At 36.4% G+C, this 22,545-nt stretch overlaps 1 protein-coding gene and 1 non-coding gene across 3 annotated transcripts in view; one reads left to right on the forward strand and one right to left on the reverse strand.

Moving 5' to 3' along the window:
• Positions 1-22,545, forward strand: part of Klf12 (KLF transcription factor 12) — a 445,629-nt gene that overhangs the window by 253,552 nt on the left and 169,532 nt on the right. The window lies entirely within an intron of this gene.
• LOC143411914 (U7 small nuclear RNA) lies at positions 5,795-5,854 on the reverse strand. Its single transcript, XR_013092920.1, has one exon. It is a non-coding gene; the product is annotated as a U7 small nuclear RNA (small nuclear RNA).

The following is a 22,545-nucleotide window of genomic DNA, read 5'->3' on the forward strand; positions in this document are numbered from 1 at the left end:
AAAGATGAGAGAAAGGAATCAATGGCAGCCCCTTACTTTTGGCCTTGAGCTACTAGGTAAAGGTTAATTCCTTGATGATCTGTAGGGCAGGCTGGTAAGAGACTGCTTTTTGCAGAGGTGAGAAATTAGGAATATTGCTCTGAGTTTGTTACATTTGGATGTTAAATGAAGATCTCAGGTGCATCGTTGGCTATGAATCTGTATTTGTAGATGGAATTTTCATTGTGGTTGGCATGTTGATATATGAGATTACCTAAATGAGTGTAGATTGAGGGTTCATGACTAAGTTGAGGCATGTCAGCAATAAGAGTCCAAATACAATAAGTGGAGCTGACAAAGAAGTTGAAGATTGGCAGAGGTACAGACCAAACAGAGAAACAAACAAAACCTCCCACAAGCCCGGGAAAGTGTGGTGCCACAAATGTCAGCAGAAACAAATCCTTAAGAAGAGCTGATTGCTCAGCAGAACTGACCATTGCTGAAACATCAAGATAAATGAAAAGAAGTAAATAATGAATTGGCAACCAAGAGATCCTGTGTGGTCCTGACAAAAGGATTCTCTGTAGCCACTGTTGTGGCTTTTGAAGTTTATATATATATATATATATATATTAATTCATATTAAACAAAATTAAAAATCTTTCAGGCACACTAGTCTTTCTTCACGTCTTCATGGCCCCACGGGGCTGATGTCTCCTGCTTTGGACAGTGTAGATACAAGGTATGTCCATCCCTGCAGGAGGATCTGTGGCTTAGTTCTCCTGCGGTGGGGAGATGCAGGCTCTTCGAGGACAGTTCTCTTCTTGTCCTAATAGCCTCTTCTTTCTATGGAGAGAGTCATGGCTGGAGGAATAGCACCATGAGTTCCTTCAAGACACAAGGTCTAGTGTCCTGATCTAACTGGAATCCTGTCACAGTGCAGTGGAGGTGAAGAAAGAATGGTTGGAGTTAAAGAAGTGGCCTATAGACAGCGCTGGTTCTGCACAATGAAAGTGACGATCACAGATCTTTTCTTTCATTGAACGTTAAGTATTAAGTTATTTTCACCATTGACACCTCGGGGAGGTCAAGGACTGGAGGGTTGTGGGGGCTGGGGGGTGTTTATTTAGTAAGAAGCACTTATGCAGCCTGAAGATGGATAAGATTCAGACCTATAGGGTGATAGTGACAAGTCCTTCAGCTGAGGGAAGATTACTTAAATGTCCTTTTTCCAGAAAAACACATTTAATTCTCAGAACAACATTAATAGGTAATGTTAATATCTTCATCGTATTTAAGAAATGAGATTGGTAGGCAAGCTGAGGCTTTGTTCTGCAGATGTTTAGAAACCAAAGAGGGGAGTTAAAGTTTTAACACTCCTCCCCCCAAGACTGTTGGTTTTCAACTTCATCAAATTTGGGGAAGGTGCCTCAGGAAGTCTGACACTTTCTTCACATAACTGGTATCTGTCCTTCAGTTGGCTGTCCCTCTCTTTTAGCAGAGTTTATGTTTCATACTGGAAGAGCTGCTGCCTATATGGCACCTGATCTGAATTTAATATCCAACAAAAAAATAATGCTTTGCTCATAGCGTGTTAAAACGAGTTACTTCATAAAGATTACCAGGCAAATGCTCTACTTCTGTTTCGTCATTTCATGCTTATTGTTCGAGTTATAAGCTCCTTGTGGGAAAGATGGGTATAGCTTTGCTTTACCCGGGAGTTCCCTGCCCAAAGCTTTGCAAATAATTTGACATTTAGTAGCTATAGTTTGGACTGAATTAACTACCAAGTTAGGCTGCTGTCTCAGTTTCAGGCTAGTATTATCCCCTAATCTGTTTTCCTTTTGTATTTGATCTCCTGGTGTCCTTCCTTGTCCCTTCAATGTACACCCCCCCAAAAAAGGGGGAAGAAAGAAATGCTATCCTGTTTATGTATGACAGGTTATCAGTTTGGCAATGACCTTTAAATCATCTGTTTTCCACAGTACCATGGCATACTTTTCTAAGGATTGGTGCTTCAGTGAAAGGGAACCATTCATTTTTTTTTCCTCCTCATGCAAGTAACTCTTAGTTTTTAATGAGTTCACTGCTATTCTTATTGATATTGCTTCTTAATAAAAAAAAACAAAGTAAGTCATAATCTTTTATTTAATACCCACCAGTGAACTTCAGAATGCATGAAAAAGTGGAGGAAATATAATGTTGATGTTAGACATGGTAATTATTTAGGGAAGAAATTCTTAATTTAGCAGTCTGCCCCACAATGATTGAATTAATAAATTTTGCATTTAGGGATGATTGTTTTAATTTCACTGAGGACAGTTTACAAAGACACTAGTATAACTACACAATGGAAAGAAAAATGAAGAACAAGTACGACTCCTGCTGGAAAGCCTGCCAAAGCAAGAGAGAGTTCCCGGATTTGGTCTCCATGTGATCCTGGTGCTTGTCACCTTCAGTAACCTGCTTTAATTCATAAGTGATGGACTCTGTTGATGGATGAGACTTAGAAATGTTCATAAGATTAAAATATCAAAACATAAGAGGCATTGATTTTGGATTTTCTTATTGGCTCTTGCAATTCAAATACTGTAATTCTGCCAGGCTACCTCTGCAGTAAACTATGGGTTGATAGAATATGAGTACTTAAATGTCCTTTTGCCAGTAGAAAAAAAAATTCAGAGTCTATAAAATCAGGTTTTATAGACTGCACTTGAAATTTTTCATAGAATGTTTTGAAACAAAAACCTTAGGTGTCAGGCCTTTGAAAACTATTTCTGTCCTTATTCACTAAATTTATTTGCTTGTTTTGAAAAGGATTATTCTGTTCCTTTAATCCATATACATTTGGTGCAATAAATTAAAATGTAAGTGCACATGTCTTTATTTTTGTAATTTCATTTGAGTCTCTATGTGACTATATTTTGGATGGCCAAAATTGTCCAAAAGTAAAAAAAAAAAAAAAAAAAAAAAAAATGACTAGAATGATTTAGGAAGATACAGTTCAGAAAACTCCAAAACAGGTGTCTTTTTCAAATGTTATACAGGAGTTATATAAACTTAAGAATTTGTCTACCAAGGTTAGTATTTCAAGTGCATTGATGGGTGTACAAGCAGCTTCAATCCTGAACCCAACCAGGAAAGATCAAAGAGGGAACCCCCTCCCCATCCTCACCTGGATCCTAGTAGCCCTGCATTTCCTCTTTGAAAAGTAATGAAGGTAAAATTAAATGTGAGCATTCCATTCCATAAGCCCTTAATTTTAAATTTCTTTGTATTTTGCAGAAAAAGCCACACATCAAGCTCTTCATTTCTGGTTTGCAGTGAAATTTGTTATTATCATATAGAGAACACAATGCCATATTACTTGAGTTAAGAATTAGTTCTACCCTCCATTTAGCACTCTAAAATAAAAACTGGAAAAAGAACATTCATGGTCTTGTGGTGGAATTAGGACTGAATTTTTGTAAGTTACCTATACATTAGAAAAGGAAAGCCAGTGTGGAAAATTATGTCTGTCAGTATAAATGAGACCTTGCATATGGTGGGTACTTTTTAGCACTCTGTGTGATAAGCAACATCTTTGACTTTGGTTTCCTTAGTATTTATATTCTATCTTTGCTTGGATTTTGTTTTTGAGTGAATCGGTTGGAATATTTTTTGGCTCTTCAGCAATAATTATAAGGAAAAAGAATGAAGAATAACAGAAATTTCTGCCTTAAGCTTGAGGAAACATTTTTTTAAAAAAAAATATTATTTAAAATATTTTTATGTTGCACAGAAAATAGTATTTGATCACTATGTACATACCAAAATGCATATGTAAAAATTTAATTTGTCTTTATAAATCTGTTATAAAAATGGAATAGTTTGCCTTAATTTATGTTTCTGCAACATGCTTAATTCTTGTTGAATTTTCATTTGGTAATATCTCCAGAAATTTGACTTTGATTTTTGTTTTTTTTTTTTTTTTTTTTTTGATCTCCAAGAAAAATTAAAAAATTGAGGCATTAATGATTATACATTTGGGCATTTGGGCATACATTTGGTACAATAAATTTGGGCATTAATGATTATAAATAAGTACATTAGAATTTTTCATCTATTTTATACATATACATTTTAAGATATCAGGCTTTATTAAAATTATGTGCATGCTTTATTTATTTATTTAAGAGAGAGAGAGAGAGAATTTTTTAAATTTTTTTTTCAGTTTTCAGTGGACACATCATCTTTATTTTATTTGTATGTGGTGCTGAGGATCGAACCCAGTGCCCCGTGCATGCCAGGCAAGCTCGTTACCGCTTGAGCCACATCCCCAGCCCCTGTTTTATTTTTTAATGTAATAATAAGGGCAACTTATTTCTTAATAATAGTGTCTATGCTTTCTTAAAGACAGAGATACTGTGTGGGTATTTTTCTTTAAACAGGCCATGGTATTTTTCCCTCCCATAATAGTCCTGTTATTCATACTAGGTTTCTGATTAAAACAAAGCAGAGACACCTCACCACCACCACCACCAAAAACAAACAAACAAAAACCCCCCACCCATTTAGAATAAAGCCAAGAATCTGGAATCTAGAAAAATTGCCTTTGAGAGAGCAGCAGTGTTTATGCACCTGTGAAAGAAAGATCCCACGGCCCCTTAAAGTCCTATTTATTCTAATTTTAGGCACCAGTTTCAGTTTTGCCTCAGGTTTGTTTTGCTTTCCAGCTAAGTAGTTTTTTGAAGCAACAAATTTGGAAGTGAATGGGTAAATCCTGGTGAGTCATGGCTAGAGGCATCTGGAAGCAGCAGGAAGTGACAGAGTAAACCCATCACTTCTTGGAGGCAATTCCTCTTAGGGACCTAAGACCCATCATAGACCTTTAAGAGGAATAATTCTTTGTAAAAATTTTTATAAAGATTTTTTTTTTCACCAAACATAATGACCTTGTTGATTTGTAATTTGAGACATAAACAAAGTTTGAATTCTCTTCTGATTCATTAAACTCTCAGTCTGAGTCTAATGCTCATCATATATGTTGAAAAGTTAGGTTTGTTCATTGGGAGAAGAAATACAAAGCCCCAAAACACTTCCTGTTCGCATGGATTCGATGTTTAATTGGGGTGGCAAGGATGTAAATAACGATAGCATGAGGGCTGTGAGTCAGGTTCTAGGTACGCATGAGTTGATGTGGGCCAGAAAGGACACCTGTGCCCAGTGGACATTGAGGAGCATCTCTGAGAACTGACCTTGGACTGGCAGAGCAGGTAGGGAGACATGCTCTAGGCAGAAGAAATAGCAGGGAACTGAAGAAATAGGACTTATTTGAGAAGCCTAAGGAGTTGAGGAGTTTGGGAGAGAGTTGGGTAGGACAGGGCTAGCAAACTTGTTTTATGTGGTACTGAACAGTGAAATATCTCGGGCTGTGAGAGACGTGTGGTCTGTAAGATCTGCTTCAAAGATGGGGCTCTATGGAATACTGCGAAAGTAGCCCTAGATCTTGTGTAAATGCTTGGTCACAGCTAGATTTCATGTCCTTAATTTACAAACTGGCCTGCTTGGACTTGGCCTGAGGCCCTCAGTTTGTGGAACTCTGGTGTAGACAGAGGTTGCATTAGCATTAAGACTCTCTACTGCTTTGAATAATTTACTGGTTGCTTTGGTTGCTATCTTCTATCCACTCTGAATAGCAAGGCCTGATGTAGATAGAATTATGTGCTTTTCTCAGGACATTTTCCCCCATGTTTCTTTTTGTCAGGACATTTATCCCCATTTCACATATTGTAGTTTTACTCTGTGTGTGTATGTGTGTTTCCTGTGGTGGGCAGATGACCTTCTGGTGACAACCAGAAAGCCTGCTAGACAAATTCTAAAAGCTGCAACCCTTGGTGTGTTTTAATATCTGGCCTCTGTTTCTTCTTATGGGGAATCTTAACATTCACGTGTTAGCTTAGAGTTATACATAGCAATTGCCTGCAGTGCCTTCCTATCTATTTTGTATTTCCTTTTTGGTGTCTTAGGTTTGTGCCACACTCACAGTGTTAGGATAGAAGAAAATATCCTAGACTGTAAAAGTAGCCTTCACCAAGCCAGGGTATCTGAGCTGACTCACTTAGGATGGATAGGATTCTGCCAGGGAAAAGAAGAAATGATAATTTGGGCATAAAAAATTTGCATGAGCAGGAAACAAAACAAAACAAAAACAGGAAAGGCAATGTGATATTCCCTGAGCATCCAGTGGTCATCAGTAAGTTGGAGAATTTAGATTAATCCTTTGTTTTAATGTGTCTTAATTGACACTCTGAGTAGTTTGGACTTTCTTGTGAACTGTAGAAAATTCTTGCTCTTCTATAACCGATCATCCCCATCATAGCCGAAATGATTTTTTAAAAAAATACAAACCCATCACTGTCCCACTGCTATTCAAAGACTTCCCTTCTCAAAATCCAAAATCCTTGCCATCTCCTGAAAGACCCTGTGTGACCTGGCTCCTCACTCTTCTGTCTGAGCGGGTGTCCTCACTGTGTCCTGCTCTGCCTCTGTTGGCCTCCTTGGAATTCTTCAAGTCCTCCCAGAAGGCTGCCTCTCCTGGCACTTATAGTTCCTGCTATAGATCTCTTCATAAGGACACCAGCCTGGCTTTACTCAGGTGTAGACCAGATCTCCCTTTATCAGACAGGCCTTCTGTAAACACACATGTGAATAGCAGCTCTTCCCATGTCTCTCTTGGGCTCCTTGCCCTGTCTTACTTTTTCTTGTCTTTTCCTCTTAGAAAGTCTCTCCTTGACAAAAAGTAGAGGTCAGACTGCAAAGTCATTGAGAATCATGAGCCAGTGAGACTGTTACTAGGACTGAGACTGAGGAATCACGGACAGTGTATAGCACAGAACCAATTCTGGATAATCCAAGTCAGAAACATTTAAGAATAATTAATAAAAGTCTTGCACTTTATATCTTTTACTTCACTTCCTCTTAGTTTAGTTTTGCCTACCAGAATAATTCCATGCCATATCCAAACGAGAAAGTCTAATTTTACTTCAGAAACACTGAATTTTTAAGGTTAAATTTTATGTCTCTGCGGCCCCTGTTCGAAAATGGGGAAAAAAATGATTTTTCCCTTTTATTAGCCTCTGTATAATTTTATGTGGTTGTTCATATAGAATATAATTTTCTATTGTGAGTAAAAGTTGTAGACTAGGTAATTTAATTAAGTTTACTTAGAGTTCATGCTTTTCCAAAGCCAGGGATAAAATCACCTGCAACTCTTATAACCCATTAAGAGTCTAAGATTCATGAGAGACATCCATTAACACTGTTTCAGATTTTGAAGGTCAGGGGAAAATGCCAGTGGAGTTATTACTGTTTTATCACAAAGTTCTTTATGATGGTTAAAATAGTAAGAAAAGTAGCCAATAGGTTACATGTAATAAGGATGTAGTATAAGGGTTTGGGGGGAAGGGAGAATACTCTAGACCCAGGGAAGGATACACCAAACAGCTCTATAGCAGCTAATCTGTTTTGTGTTCCCTGGCTTCTTCTGGGATGCAGAATAAGGTGTGAGAATGTCTCAGTGAAGTTCAGGAAAAAGTAAGCAAGCACATTCCTGGTAAGAGTTTAGCCAACTTTAAAAAGAAAAAGAAATCTCTTCATATCTGTCCACGTGTCCAGCAGTGTACCAGCATAGTGAATTGTTGGGGAGAGTACTTTGGCAGTATGCCGCTTAATTTGAAGTCATACTTTTATTTTTTTCAATTTTGTTGTTTGAATTATATAGTTAAGCCTGAATAAAACTACTCTGTTCATTTTATTGTTGTATGAGAGGGTGGCTTTGATGGCCTATCCAGCTCTGTCACCAAGGTGGGACTTAATATGCAGGGTGAGCTGCATTTTATTTATTTGGCATGTATTTTATTCAAAATATGGGGAAATACCTAAGCATTATGGAAAACTTTGATATTTATGGTATAAGTTGGTATTAAAATAACCTTCAGAGAAAGACAGAAAACAACTTAAAAATAAGTCCACAGTTAATGACAGTGATTTGGTCAGTTTGTTATAAATACTGCTCTTTCCAGCAGTGTGGAGAAGGAGGTACTCCAGAGTTGTCCTATTACAGGACAGAGAAAGGAACAAGTCAGGGAGATGTCTAGACCCTACTACCCTTCCTGTTGTTATTTTCCCCGTTAACAAATTTACACATGAACACACTCTTCATCCAAGGTCAAGGTCAGTGTTAGACCAAGTCTAGTTGAGATTGAGAATCAAATAGAATTTTTATAATTGGACATATTACAAATTTTTGTATAGTTGTCTCAATGGTTAAGCTAACTGTTAAAACTGAACAACAACAACAGCAACAAAAAGTTAAGGCAAAGAACTTTATAAAAATAGCAAGAAAAATAGACCACTTTACACAGAAAACACCACTACACTGAAATCTAACTTCTCAATGTCAACAATGGCAGCTGGAAGGCAGTGGGATAATACTTTTAAAGTGCAGAGAAAAAATGTCCACATAAAGTTGTGTCATAACTCAATACCATTCTGAGTGGATAAAAACTGAGAGACTCAATACAATTTTGAGTGGATAAAAACTGAGAGACATAAAGTAAAGGTAATTCATTCTAAAAGTAAAACTTGTTAATACTTGAGAAACAAATAGAATAATACCATAAGGGTAACCTGAAAAATAAAAATGATGACTAAACAAGTTGATAAATATTTCATAAATTCATACACAATTTTTCTTAAAATGCTACTACTAATAATATTTGATTTGTAAGATTTTTATGAAGTGCTAGAACTAAAATATTGGACTACAGTACCATAAGTTCAGAGGAGTTATTGAGAGTTAGTTTTCTAATGCCCTTATGTTGTTTGTATGTAATTAAGGTTGGTTAAAAATATAAGGAAATTAAAAGAATAGGAGTCCTGTAATCAAAAGTCCCCAAATGGCCCCTGCTTTATTTGCCTGTAATTCCAGCAGCTCAGGAGACTGAGGCAGGAGGACTGTGAGTTCAAAGCCAACATCAGCAACTTAGCAAGACTTATCTCTAAATAAAATATAAAACAGGCTGGGGATGTGGCTGAGGGTTTAAGCGCCCTGAATTCAATCCCTGGTACCCCCCCCCAAAAAAAAAAACAACAAAAAATGACAACACACAAACAGAAAAGCAACTCCTTTTCTCTGTATTTTATTAAAAATGAGAACAAATGAATAGAGAGAACAAGTAGAAGATGAAAGTTAAGAGAATGCAAGTAAATCCCAAAAGCCATTGATTTTATAATAAATGTAAGTGAATGTAGTAGGTAGAATTTAGGCACAATTTTCCTAGTTTAGTATAAGGGCATCAGGGAAAAAAATCTTAGAAAGTTAAGTCTTAGATTGCCACATTGCAAGGACCTGAGAGCAGCCTCTAAAGACAGAGATCAGTCCCAGCTAAAATGTGCTGGACTCCTAACCCTGATCCTACACAGTAACAAATGTTTCTTTTAAGCCAACACAGGTGTAGTCATTTGTCATGCAGCAATAGATAATTAACACTGTGGACTAAAGACAAAAGACATAATTACCATATTTCACTACATAATTGTTGCAGATTTTATGCTTTTTTTTTTTTTTTTTTTTTTGCAAAAAAGTGGTGTGTGACCATTAGGTGAAGCTGAAGCTTTTGTTTTGTTTTTAATTGGACTGGTATTAATTAAAAAGCATTTATTACTAAACTGTCTGTGGTGCAAAATTAGGATGCAAATAATACTTGTGAATATATTTTCAAATTGAATAGTCCTGCTGGTATAGCACACACCTGTAATCCCAATGACTGTGGAGGCTGAGGCCGGAGGATCAGAAATTTGAGGACAGCCTTGGCATTTAAGGAAGACCCTCAGCAACTTAGGAAGACTTTGTCTCAAAAAAAAAAAAAAAAAATGCCTGAGGATGTAGTTCAGTAGTAAAGTGCCCTGAGTTTAACCTCTAGTACCTAAAAGAACAGTCTAAATCAATGTAGCTCATTTCTTAAGTGACATTTTAGTGAACGTATTTCCATTCTGGGGGAAAAAAAGTCAACATATGAGTTGTTATTGATTTGTGCATTATAGTTGAAGTAGTACATTTGAGAAAATTTACTACAGTTGTTGCAAAGTGTGCGCTTGCAAAATTGAATCTTTTGTGTCTAAGAATTCTGTTCTTCCATCCTCGGTATCGTTATCTGACACAGTGTCCATTGGGCCACCCATGTATGATGCGTTCTCTGTTAGTACTGCGGCACAAATTGTCTTTGGGGAATTGTTTGTGGGCTAAGAACTCAATAGACTGAGGGGGCTCAGTCTGGAGAAGACACACACACCCCCACATGCCACCGGTGAGTGAACACATTGACCTTTTCAGCAGTGTGATGAACAGAATCATACCATGCAGTGGAAGATTAAAAACCCAGTTTGGGGACTGGGAAAAAGGTGGGATGATTATGTGGTAAAATAGAGTAGTTAGGGTCTGAAAGAGCAATTATAAGTGCTTTACAGGAAAAATACCTAAACCCGAAAACAGAAGTCCAAAGTAAACCTAACAGTGACTGGTTGGCCATGGAAATTTCTGACCATTCAGATTTCAGTCCAGAAAACATAATTAGGTAGAGAGAGAGGTTTACTACAGACTTGATCAGGGCAATAGTGCAATTTTAAACTTAAAAGAATCTAAAAAGTAACACGGAAATATATAAAGTGAGGTTAATTGAACATAAAAATTTGAAAACCTTCTACCACTTAGAGGTAGATTTCAGTTCACCTTGGTCAGCTGTTTTTATGCAAGCCGAGAAAGCTAGTAAAGATTAGTGATTATTCTATTTATTATGTTATAAACATAGGTGTATATAGATCCCTGCATCAGACAATTTAGAAAGTAGGCCTATGTTGTTATTTGGGTGTGAGGCGTTCCCCAAAGCTCTGTTAAGGCAGAAATGCGGGGAGGTGAAATGATTGTGAGAGCTGTAACCTTATCAGTCCATCCTAGTTTGAATGCATTGACTGGATGGTAACCATAGGCAGGTGGGGCATGGCTAGAGGAGGTGGCTCATAGGGTGTACCCTGGAAGGTTGCATCTTCCTCTCCCCTGTTTTTTGTGCCACCACGACGGGACCTGCTTTCCACTGTCTAGCCCGTTGGCCATGGTAAGCTGCCTCACCTTGGGCCCAGAGCAATGAACCCAGATCTCTGTGATCTGAGACCTCTAAAACCATGAGGTCCCCCAAAAAGTTTCTTCCTGTAAGTTGTTCTTGTCAGATATTTTGGTCATAGCAACACAAGCCTGACTAAAACATCATTCTTTCAAGGATGATACAATAATTGGGAAAATGGATCTCACAACATATGCAATAAAGCTATTTTCATCAAATTTCTAAATATTTCCTGTCACTCCACGTTTTCCCACCACTGCATTTAATGACAATAACATTTTAAAAAGTTGAAATTCAACATCTTTATCAGTTACTCATGACTTTTATAACTAGGGCTCTGTTAAAAATACTACATATCAAAATTTGTAGGATGCTATAAAATTGATATTTATAAACTTACAAGGGAATGAATATGTACCAAAAGAAGAAAAGCTAATCGTGGGCATTCATTTTATGTTTAAGAACCTACTTATGTTAATTGTATTCTTTTGCATGTATCAAATATTATGAAATTCAATCTATTCAAATTATTTTTTTCTTTAAAAATCAAATGGTTGGTGGTCTTTCTAATTTGACAGTGATTATGATGTTCTCATCGTTTAAGTATTCTCTTGCAGATAGTATTTGAAAAATTAAGATGACCAGTGTCAAAACAATACTCTAATTGTTCTTGATTGTGTTTTCATTGCATATTTTATCATTGAAATGCTTAATTAAAAATATGGCATTTACGGGCTGGGGTTGTGGTTCAGTGGCAGAGTGCTTGTTTCATCCTTGTGAGGCACTGGGTTCCATCCTCTGTACCACATAACAATAAATAAACAAAATAAAGATATTTTAAAAATGGCATTTAGCAATGATTCTAAATATATGCAAGTTTATAAGAGCAGAGTTATAATTTTTAATATTTCATTTTACTTAATGCTTTTTCCAAAACACATTTTCAAAAAAGGTTTTAAACAAATCACTGAAAACTTTAGAACTAATGATTTACTTGATGCTAATGAAAAATCATAAAACTGTCAAGGTCATGGTCAGTCTTGCTGTGTTGGTTAGTTTCAGGGGCTTGAGCTGGTAGCATTTAATGATATCAATGGATGGTAGGACATGCCTGTCTGACCCTCAAGTCTTTATGAGTACTTGATATTGGTTTGGTGTGATAACAGTTCGCTCTGCTAAAGGAAGTGAAAGATTTTTATTATACTGATTATAAGTCATAAGATTCTGACATTACTCCAGTGACAAATTCTAAATAACTGAGTTTATCAGTATTGAATTTTATTATAAAAGGGGCATCATGTGATTTATTTTATGAGTATATGGCTTTCTAGGAAGATTCACTAATTGATTTATGATCTATTCTAATTTATTACACGTGTAATTGCTTAAACTATTGAAAAGGCATGAACTATTTCACAGGGGAAGTCTCTTCATTCCCTGACCCCCTCCCCAACCCAGCCCAGCTTTCTCTTTCTTTTTTGATAATATGAATGATCTATCTATATAGAACTGCCTACTTTCTCCATAAAAGGCAATACATCACATGACCATAAAATAGTTCCAAGGTCAGATCTTCAGACAATCCATAATACCTCATCTGAAATCATCACCTTATGAACAAAGCTCAGTAATAAAATTCAGAACTGGTCCTTCTTAATTAGGCGCCCACAGCTCCAAGAGCTGCACTTGACCTCATCAGAATTCTCCCCTGTGAGCAGTCCTCACCCCTGTTAGAGCCTTTTCGTTCCCTGACTTGCTTTCTCTAAGCAAGCTCACTTGTATTCATTTGCATTTTTAATGAATTATTTGCTTCAGTGCTTTTTGTTTTGAATGGTGCCATATGTTTACTATTCAAATTATAAATCCTGAATACTTTCTTAAACACCATAGTCAGGCTTGTGAATCTATCATCAACGTGAATTATTTTTAGATATTTTTGAAACATTATTAATACTTTTTACTGGTAATTCATAACTCAGAATTCTTTTCCCCGAGAACAGTGTATTAAATCTTTTCATATCATATTGTTTTTATCTGAAGCATAAATAGAGCACTGTCAGATTTATGTATTATTTTTTAGATAAAATAGTTCACTAAAGAGTTCAGGCAGAGCAAAAGTTGACACAGTCTAAAAACAAAATCCACACAAGCAAACATTGTCATAGGAAAAGAATAAGAGGGTTTTAGCAAGTCAACACCACAGTGTTTCAATGGCAAAATGTAATTTTTTCTCAGAGCCTTCTCTATATGTTGATTTTTAAGCAGTTATATATAAGACCTGTATGGCTTCTCAATATGAAAAACATAAATTTACCCAAATTAATTCCTCTCTCTCTTCAGTGTCTGACAAGCAGGGTTTTGAGAATTTCCATCTATTTAATATCAGGATAATGATGAAATGATAGAAATCGCATACTGTATTTAACAAAGCTTTGTCAGACAGCTTCTCGGTTGTCTGACAGATGATTCTTACAGCTCATTTCAAGTTCATGCTTATTCTTCTCTTTCTTCATTTTAAAAGAAGTTGAATCTACTAATGTGATTTCTTTGCTTATTGAAATTCTCATTTAACAGGGGAGCAGAGATGAGAACAATTGATCATTGATTAGGTTGTTTTAACAGGCCATTATCAAATGGCCAAGGTAATAAAACTAGTCATTTAGATCAGTTGCTGAATCTGTTAGAATGTTCTAGGGTAAAATGATGTGATTAGTTTTTTACCCTTGATTTTTAACGTAATTCAGCTTATGCTTCTATGCAGTCTCTCTTTCTCTCTTTCACACATAAATACACACACATACATTTAATATTTTTCCTTTTGGTGTAAAACCACAACATTATGCCAGATGAAATGGTCAGTGTAATGACCAAAGGAGATATCAGGGGGAGAAATGAGAGACAGGAGAGAGCCACCTAAAGCACCAACCTCCACTCACAAATTTATTCCACAAATGTCCCAGGTATTTGGAAAGTAGTAATGAACAAAATGAACACTTTATTTCTGTTTCCAGATGTTAAAAGCTGTTCTCCAAACTTGTCAGATGATACTCCACTGTTCCCCCCACTTATTGCTACCATAACTATGAAGATATCTTAGCAAAGGAGATATTACCACTATTTAAAAGCAGGTTGAAGGGAAGAAATAGTTAAAAAGGATTCTGGCCAGGTGTGGTGGTGCACACCTGTAATCCCGGTAGCTCTGAGGCCAAGGCAGCCTCAGCAACTTAGGTTCCAGGCAGCTCAGCAAGACTCTGTCTCTAAATAAAATATATAAAAGGGCTGAAGATGTGGCTCAGTGGTTAAGCACTCTGGGTTCAATCCTGTTACCAAAAATAAATAATTTTGACCTTAAACACTTGGATTCCACACTATGGCTTGTGTTCCATGATGACCAGTGGTTCCTAGATGCTTATAGATTTATTCTCCTCTTCTAATCAATGGGTCTTCTGACCCAAATTCCCTGTTCTACAAAGGAGAGTGGTTGAGATTTCTTGCCAGGTTCCCATCTCTGAGATCTCCCTGTTGCAAGTTTTCATGTGAATGGCCAGCCACCTTACACATTTGAGAAGTCTTGGTAACTCATAAACCATCTAACTATCTCCAAAAAATAGTGTTTGAAAAACTAAATGAAACTATTAGATTTTTTTACTTCCATGTTTCCTTTTTTCTTTTTTGATTTTGTTGTTGTAGTACTGGGGTATGCTCTACTCCTAACACACTCTCAGCCTTTTTTCCCTTTTATTTTAAGACAGGATCTTACTAATCCTCCTGCCAAGTCATTGGGATTACAGGTGTGTTCCAACTTGCCTCGCCCTGTTTTTCTTCATACACATCATTTGAATTAAAAGGAATTTTTTGAATCTTTTGATTTGTTTATATATGACAACAGAACACGTTACAATTCATATTATGCATATAGAGCACAATTTTCCATATCTCTGGTTGTACACAAAATAGAGTCACATCTTTCGTGTCTTCATACTTGGGGTAATGATGACCATCACATTCCACCAACTTTCCTACTCCTATGCCCCCTCCCTTCTCTTTTCCCCTTTGCCCTATCTAGAGTTCATTTACTGCCTCCCCCACCCCACCGCCCTTTCCCACAGCATATTATGGATCAGCATCTTATATCAGAGAAAACATTGGGCATTTGGTTTTGGGGGATTGGCTAACTTCACTTAGCATTATATTCTCCAACTCTATCCATTTACCTGCAAATGCCATGATTTTATTTTCTTTTAATGCTGAGTAATATTCCATTGTATATATATATCACATTTTCTTTATCCATTCATCTACGTTGGTTCTACAGTTTAGCTATTGTGAATTGTGCTGCTATAAACATTGATGTGGCTGTGTCCCTGTAGTATGCTGTTTTTAAGTCCTTTGGGTATAGACCAAGGAGTGGGATAGCTCGGTCAAATGGTGGTACAATTCCAAGTTTTCCAAGGAATTTCCATACTGCTTTCCATATTGGCTACACCAATTTGCTGTCCCACCAGCAATGTATGAGTGTGCCTTTTTCCCCACATCCTCGCCAACACTTATTATTGTTTGTATTCTTGATAGCTGCTAGTCTGACTAATGTGAGATGAAATCTTAGAGTAGTTTTGATTTGTATTTCTCTAATTGCTAGAGATGTTAAATATTTTTTATATGTTTGTTGATTGATTGTATATCCTCTTCTGAGAAGTGTCTATTCAGTTCCTTGCCCATTTAGTGATTGGGTTATTTATTTTTTCGGTGTTAAGGTTTTTGAGTTCTTTATATATCCTAGAGATTAGTGCTCTATCTGACATGCATGTGGTAAGAATTTGTTCCCAGTTAGTAGGCTCTCTATTCACCCCACTGATTGTTTCTTTTGCTGAGAAGAAGCTTTTTAGTTTTATTTCATTTCATTTATTGATTCTTGATATTAATTCTTGCACTATAGGAGTCTTATTGAGGAAGTTGGGGCCTAATCCCACATGATGGAGATTTGGACCTACTTTTCTTCTAATACCTTGTTCTTGGATAGGCAGAATTAATATTGTCAAAATGACCATACTGCCAAAAGCACTGTACAGATTTAGTGCAATTCCAATCAAAATCCCAATGACATTCCTCACAGAAATAGAAAAAGCAGTCATGAAATTCATCTGGAAAAATAAAGAGACCCAGAATAGCTAAAGCAATCCTTAGCAAGAAGAGTGAAGCAGGTGGCATCACTATACCAGACCTTAAACTGTACTACAGAGCAATAGTAGCAAAAACAGCATGGTATTGGCACCAAAGTAGACTTACAGACCAGTGGTACAGAATAGAGGACACAGAGACTAATAGATGACTGTGAGCTGTTTATAACCATGTGTTGTTTTTCTCCCTTTTACCTTTTTTTAAAAAGAATCTGTATTCCTGTTCTTTCTTTTCCATCCCCTTGACAATTATGCCGATATTTAGAGTAGGAAACTGTGACTACTCTAGGTATTTCAGATAGGAATTTAATGTAGAGACTTAAATAGTTACAAAATCCATTGGAGAGAGGGAGGAATAGAAGTCCCATCTGTTTTGCTACCTTTGATTGCCATCACTGGGAAGCAGAAATTAGGGAGCTATGCTCTTGCCTTACTGCTACCAATAAAATTGGCTCAACCCTACCATGTTGAGTACTGTAGCCAGCAGCCAACGAGGAGACCCACTTCTGCCTGCTGATCCCTTCATGAGGGCACCTCACTGGCGAAATCTGGGACCTTAAGGTAAAAGGAGTTTGATGTTCTAGCCCCTCTGCTTCAGGGAGATATAGAAAAGCAGTGAGGCGGTGGGGTGTAACTCAATCGTGGAGCACTTAGAATACCATGTGCAAGAAGGTCCTGGGTTCAGCCCCCAGCACTGCAAGGGGATCGGGGGAGTGGCAAAGAATGAAAAACGCAAATCATATGTAATAGAGTATTTGTGCATTTTAATATTTTGTGTAAAATGTTAAATAATATGATTCTGTTCCTAATATCAGTTCATCCAAGAAAACTATGTTAATTATGACAGTAACCAGAAAGAAAAATCATGGACATCAAGAAAGTAGTGAAAAGAAGGCTCAAGAGTAGAAGGCCCCCGCCCTCTTTAGTAAAGACAAGGTTGAGGGGTTTATTGATTACAGCTCATTCAGTCATTATCCATCTACCCTGAATTCCACTGCAGGCTTCTATTTTTTTCTACTTCTACCTTGCCAGTCATCTGAAGGCAAATGTGCTGGCATAAGGATGTCATCCAGGTGAACAGCCATCTAGGTGTGAGGACACAAGTCTCACTTTAAGAATATATTTAAGATAACTGATATACACACACACACCCCACACTGGTGTTTACCTTCAAGGATGAAAGTTGTCATTTGAAATTTTTCTTTCTTTCTTCGAGCAATTTAAAGATTGTTCTTTCAGTATCTTCTAGCTTTGATCACTTTAGTTGATAAGTAATTCCCAGAGGTCATTCTTTCACAGTCTGCTTTAAAGTAGTTTCCTTTTAATTTGTGTTGCTTCACATTTATTGAGGTTCTTGAATTTGTAGGATAATGTCTTTCATCAGTTAAGAAAATTCTTGGCCAGAAGGCTTTTCAGTGCTGCTCTGTGCTGGTCCCTGTACTTCCCTCCTCACTCTTTCTGGGCCTCCATATAAGACCTGCCCCATATTCTGTGTTTTTTAAAAGGATCTTACTTTCTTTGCCCACTCAAGTGTCACTCTGATTTCAATTTATGAATACAATTTTCCTCCTTAAATATTTTCTTAAGCGTTTTAAAATTCTGAAGCCCATGTTTAATAATGTTAAAAGTTACGAATTATTGTCAAGTTTTTTTTTTCCATTATCTATTTCTTTTAGTTTGAAGGAATTTGAAACAGTGTCTTGGAATACTGTGCAGTATGTAAGTAAATACCTGACACTATGATTGCGCCGCCAAGAAAAGTCCTGTAGAATGATATTGCTCTCACTGGGCTGCTTTCTTTCTTGGATCTTGAAGTCCGAGTTATTTAAGTTGCTCTTCAGTGATTAAAATGTGTTTTTTAAACTTAATCCCACTTTGTTATAATTGCTAGTAGGAGAATTGAACTGAAAACAAGCTACTCTTTTCACATTTCATCTGCTATAAATTTTCCGCATTATTTTCTATCTCATTACCTTGGGTCCTGTCCATGAAGCCTCTCATAAAAAATGTTTTGTAGTTCAATGTGGGTTTTGAGACTATGAAAAGAAAAAGTATATAATACACATTTGAGATAAAGTGATCTATGTAGAGCTACTCATATATTATTTTTTCGTCCTAACAAGAAACACAAGATCAATTTACACAATCAGATTAATCTTAATATTTCATTCATTTATAGACTAATTTTTTTGGATGGGGGACCCTCCATTCTCTATGGATTTTTTAATTATGCCACTGTATCTATATATGTCTTCCCTAATGGATTTTTCTTTCTCCCTCCCTTCCTGCCTGCCCCCCTGGGACTCAACTCAGGGGCACTTACCACTGATCTATATCTTCAGCCCTATTTTATTTTGAGAGAGCGCCTCACTGAGTTGCTTAGGATCTTACTGAATGCTGAGGCTGACCCCAAACATGTGATCTTCCTACCTCAGCCTCCTAAATTAATGGAATTGCAGGTATGAGCCACCTGGCCTGGCTCATAAGGAGACTCTTTAAATGTGTACTGTGACAACTGAAGCTTTAGAATCTGTTACTCCTTTATTTTAGGATGGATTAAAACTATTACTTATTCAAACTTAACGACATTAAATCCTCTTTAAAATCCTTATTTTCATAGTCTTTATATACCAGTTTTGCTGCCCAGACAACCCTTCAATTTACTGCAGTAACATGATCTTATGTCAGATATTCCCCAAATTTTAGTACATCCCATGGGATGGACTTGGTGTTGGTTGATGTTTTTGTTGAATGGAATTTTCAGCAAATTCTGGTTTGGCAGTGAGACCAAATTCTTCCTTTGTAATTTTAAACCCTTCAGTTTAGATATATTAGATTTATAGCCAGCAATGTTTCCTCTACTTTCATGTTCAGTGGTAGTGAAAATCCTTTCCTTCTGTCTTCCACCAATATGCATCAACATTCTACCTTTCTACTTTGTGTTGGGGACTGTTTTCAGTCTGACGTAATCTAGTATATTTTGAGAAGATATAGGTATAGATTAGTGTTTTTTCCTCAAGAACCGGCTCCATCTCCTGACATACTGCTTGTGGTTTATCTTTCCCACTGACTGGTGAAGGAACTGAAGAATTTAAGAGCATATTTAAAACTTAGACCCAATAATACATTCCAACTCACCAGTGAAATATAGACATGAAGAAAATTAATTCCTGATTGAAAACAAGGGTGAAGGGATAATGCCCTTTCCATGTCACCATTGTACCAGTAAGGATGTCTGCTATCTTCTTTGAAAAATAAAGGAATATTAACTTAAGCTCAAATTACCATTTTGTGTTGCATTAACAAGAAATTATCCAAAGCCATTTTATATAAACCAAGGGGGATTTTTAACTCCCCGGTTATCTTACTCTGTAATTCCATGATATGTAGCACACTATTCATGAAACGCTGTAGAATTGATATTAATGGTATCATTCCATTTAATTCATTTTCATGATCTGTCTCTAATGCTAACTCCTTAAAATTCTGAAAACTTACTTTTTGAAAAAGTCATTTAAAACTAAAACCTGGTCTAAGCTGATGTGCAGGTATTTGTAGTTTTTAAATTACTCATTGTAAGTGCTTTTTTGTTTTACTGCAGAGATAGTAGTTTGAGCATACACTTTCACTCCAAACCCTCCTGGTAAAGTGTTTTACCTTCAGAAGTTTGCATTTTAGAATTTGAATTCTGAAACATCCATGACGCTCCAAATTTAAAACGAGACCATGTTTCCTGGTATTTTTTCCATTTAGTTCCAGCAAAAGTATGCCCAGCTGTCTTTTGCTGAACCCAGCTAGGAGCATATTTTATCAGTAGCCCCTGTAGTATACTGTGTCATTTACTGAATAATCTATTATTTCCATTTTATGGAAACAAAAGTGATACATAGGATTGTATGCAGTAGTCCAATATTCATCATAGAATTAAATAGATAAAGGCCACAACAAAAAATAACAACCACAGCTAACTTTGTGTCAGGCACTGTGTATTTAATTTAATTTTCAGAACTCCCTTCAAATGTCAGTATTGATATTAGCATCATTTTATAAGTAAGGAACTGAAATTTAGAAAGTTAAAAAATTTGCTTATGGTTACAGAATGAGGGCATATAAAACTTCTAATAAATATGAAATGCAACTTTACTATCAATTCTTGATTATCTTATCTTCATGTCAATTATCTACAGGAAAAAAAACAAACATGCTAATAGCCTGTCATCCAGCATGTATCTGGGGTCCTCCTTCCTGCTGTCAACTGGACTGTGTTCAGGAACTACAAATAGATTTTAATATGAGCCTGTGGAAAAAAAATATGATTATGGTGGTAAATCTGCTGGAATCGTATAATGAATTTAAAACCCAACATGAATGCTTTTTGGATTATCTGTCATTTGGGATTACTTATACTCTGATCCCTTCTATGACTGTAGATAATTGAACACTGGCTATTTTACTGCAACTGGATGTTCTGATGTTAAGAATAAAATGAACCGTGTAAATATGGGCTTGCTTATTTATTTAATAATTAACTGGGGATTTTATCACAAGAATCATTTAAAAGCCAAAACACACAGAGTAACTTTATCTCATGGGAACTGAACTTCTATTATTTGGTTCAGAGAAGTGATTAATGTGCCTGACTCTTAGTTTTCTGTTTTATTCAATAATAAACAATTGAATAATATACAGAACTATTTTTAGAGACATAAAGAAAACCACTAAAGTAAAATATAATTTTCTGCTAAAACATGTTTCTTAAGTCTCTGGAAGCTTTTACTTCACCTTTGGACCCTTTCTTTATTAAGTAATAGGGTAGTCTTTATCACATGAAATTAAAGGAAAATGTTCTATAGAAGCAGTGGCGGTGATTTCAGTCTCCCTGGGTCTGTAGGCATACATCAGAGAATCAGTGTGGGAGTCAGCATTGCTGTAATATTGTGTCCTGAGATATCATCAGAAATCGCTGAAGATTGTTTTTTGACACTGTCACTTATAATCTGTGGAACCACTGACATATTTTTGACTTCTGCAACTCTCAGTTTTCTATATGTAAAATGTGATTAATAATAGTTTTCTACATTGAGATGTTGTGAGAAATAAACAATATACATCCACGTGTGCAGATCATAAAACTCATGTTAGTTTCTGTGTTGATCGTCACCACACACAGAAACTGTTACTCTTCCTATTATTTTTCATTGCACTACATGCTAAGAAGTCATAATAGGGATGGGAATGTGGTGCAGTGGTAGAGTGCTTGCCTGGCACGTGCAAGGCCATGGGTTCGATTTCCCGCCCACTTCAAAAGTCACAATACACAGATATCTAGCAGCAATCATGCTAGTATATAAACCACATTGACACCCACAAAAATGCACATACTCATGTTTGCAGACTATCTATCTATCTATCTATCTATCTATCTATCTATCTATCTATCTATCTGAGATTAACAAATATAGACGAATTAGAGAAGGAAAGAGCTGAGCATAGAATCATCTCAAAAAGGAAAATATGTGATGTTAAAGGAAAAGAGATGGTAGGAAAAGGATGAGGATGATGGCTTCATAGAGGATTTCTCTTCAAAGGCACCATACATCCTTTGTGTTTGGTGTAGAACTGTCCCTATTACTCTTTCCCTCATTTGTATCAGTCGGGATTTTCATTGTTTGGTGTCCCCTGGGGGACAAAATCATTCGTGGTTGAAAACTACTCCCTTTATATACATGAGAACACCAGATGTGCAGGTGAGGTTAGAGACTGTGAAATGGAATAGGCAGAATTTCTGGGAGAATAGGACTTACATGAAGGAACTGAACAGTAAACAGGGCGAGAAGAAAGGTTTAGAGTTAAATATATGGAAAATATGCAGGAGAGTTTGGAGGATGTCAAGTCAGGTTTGCTGGTACAAGTCAGCCCACCCAGGAAGGAGTCAAGCAGCATGTTTTTATGTTATCATGGAATAGAAAGAAAATCAACTGGAATCAGACGCATATATTTTCCTTGGATCTCTTTACAGGACTTGTAATCTCCTTGTCATGTATATTATATGCTGATTGACTGAAAAATGCAGAATCATAACAAACGTTAGGGAATTTGATAGACACTTTCACTAAATGTTAGAACCAGTGAGAACATTAGTTTTTGACTTCCTACTACCGTGACGTACTTAGAGCTTTTATTTTTGACTTTTCTTTTTATTAATTTGAAATACACTACTTTTTAAAAAC

The sequence above is a fragment of the Callospermophilus lateralis genome, chromosome 12, assembly GCF_048772815.1.
Source record: "Callospermophilus lateralis isolate mCalLat2 chromosome 12, mCalLat2.hap1, whole genome shotgun sequence".
In the NCBI taxonomy this organism is placed as follows: domain Eukaryota; kingdom Metazoa; phylum Chordata; class Mammalia; order Rodentia; family Sciuridae; genus Callospermophilus; species Callospermophilus lateralis.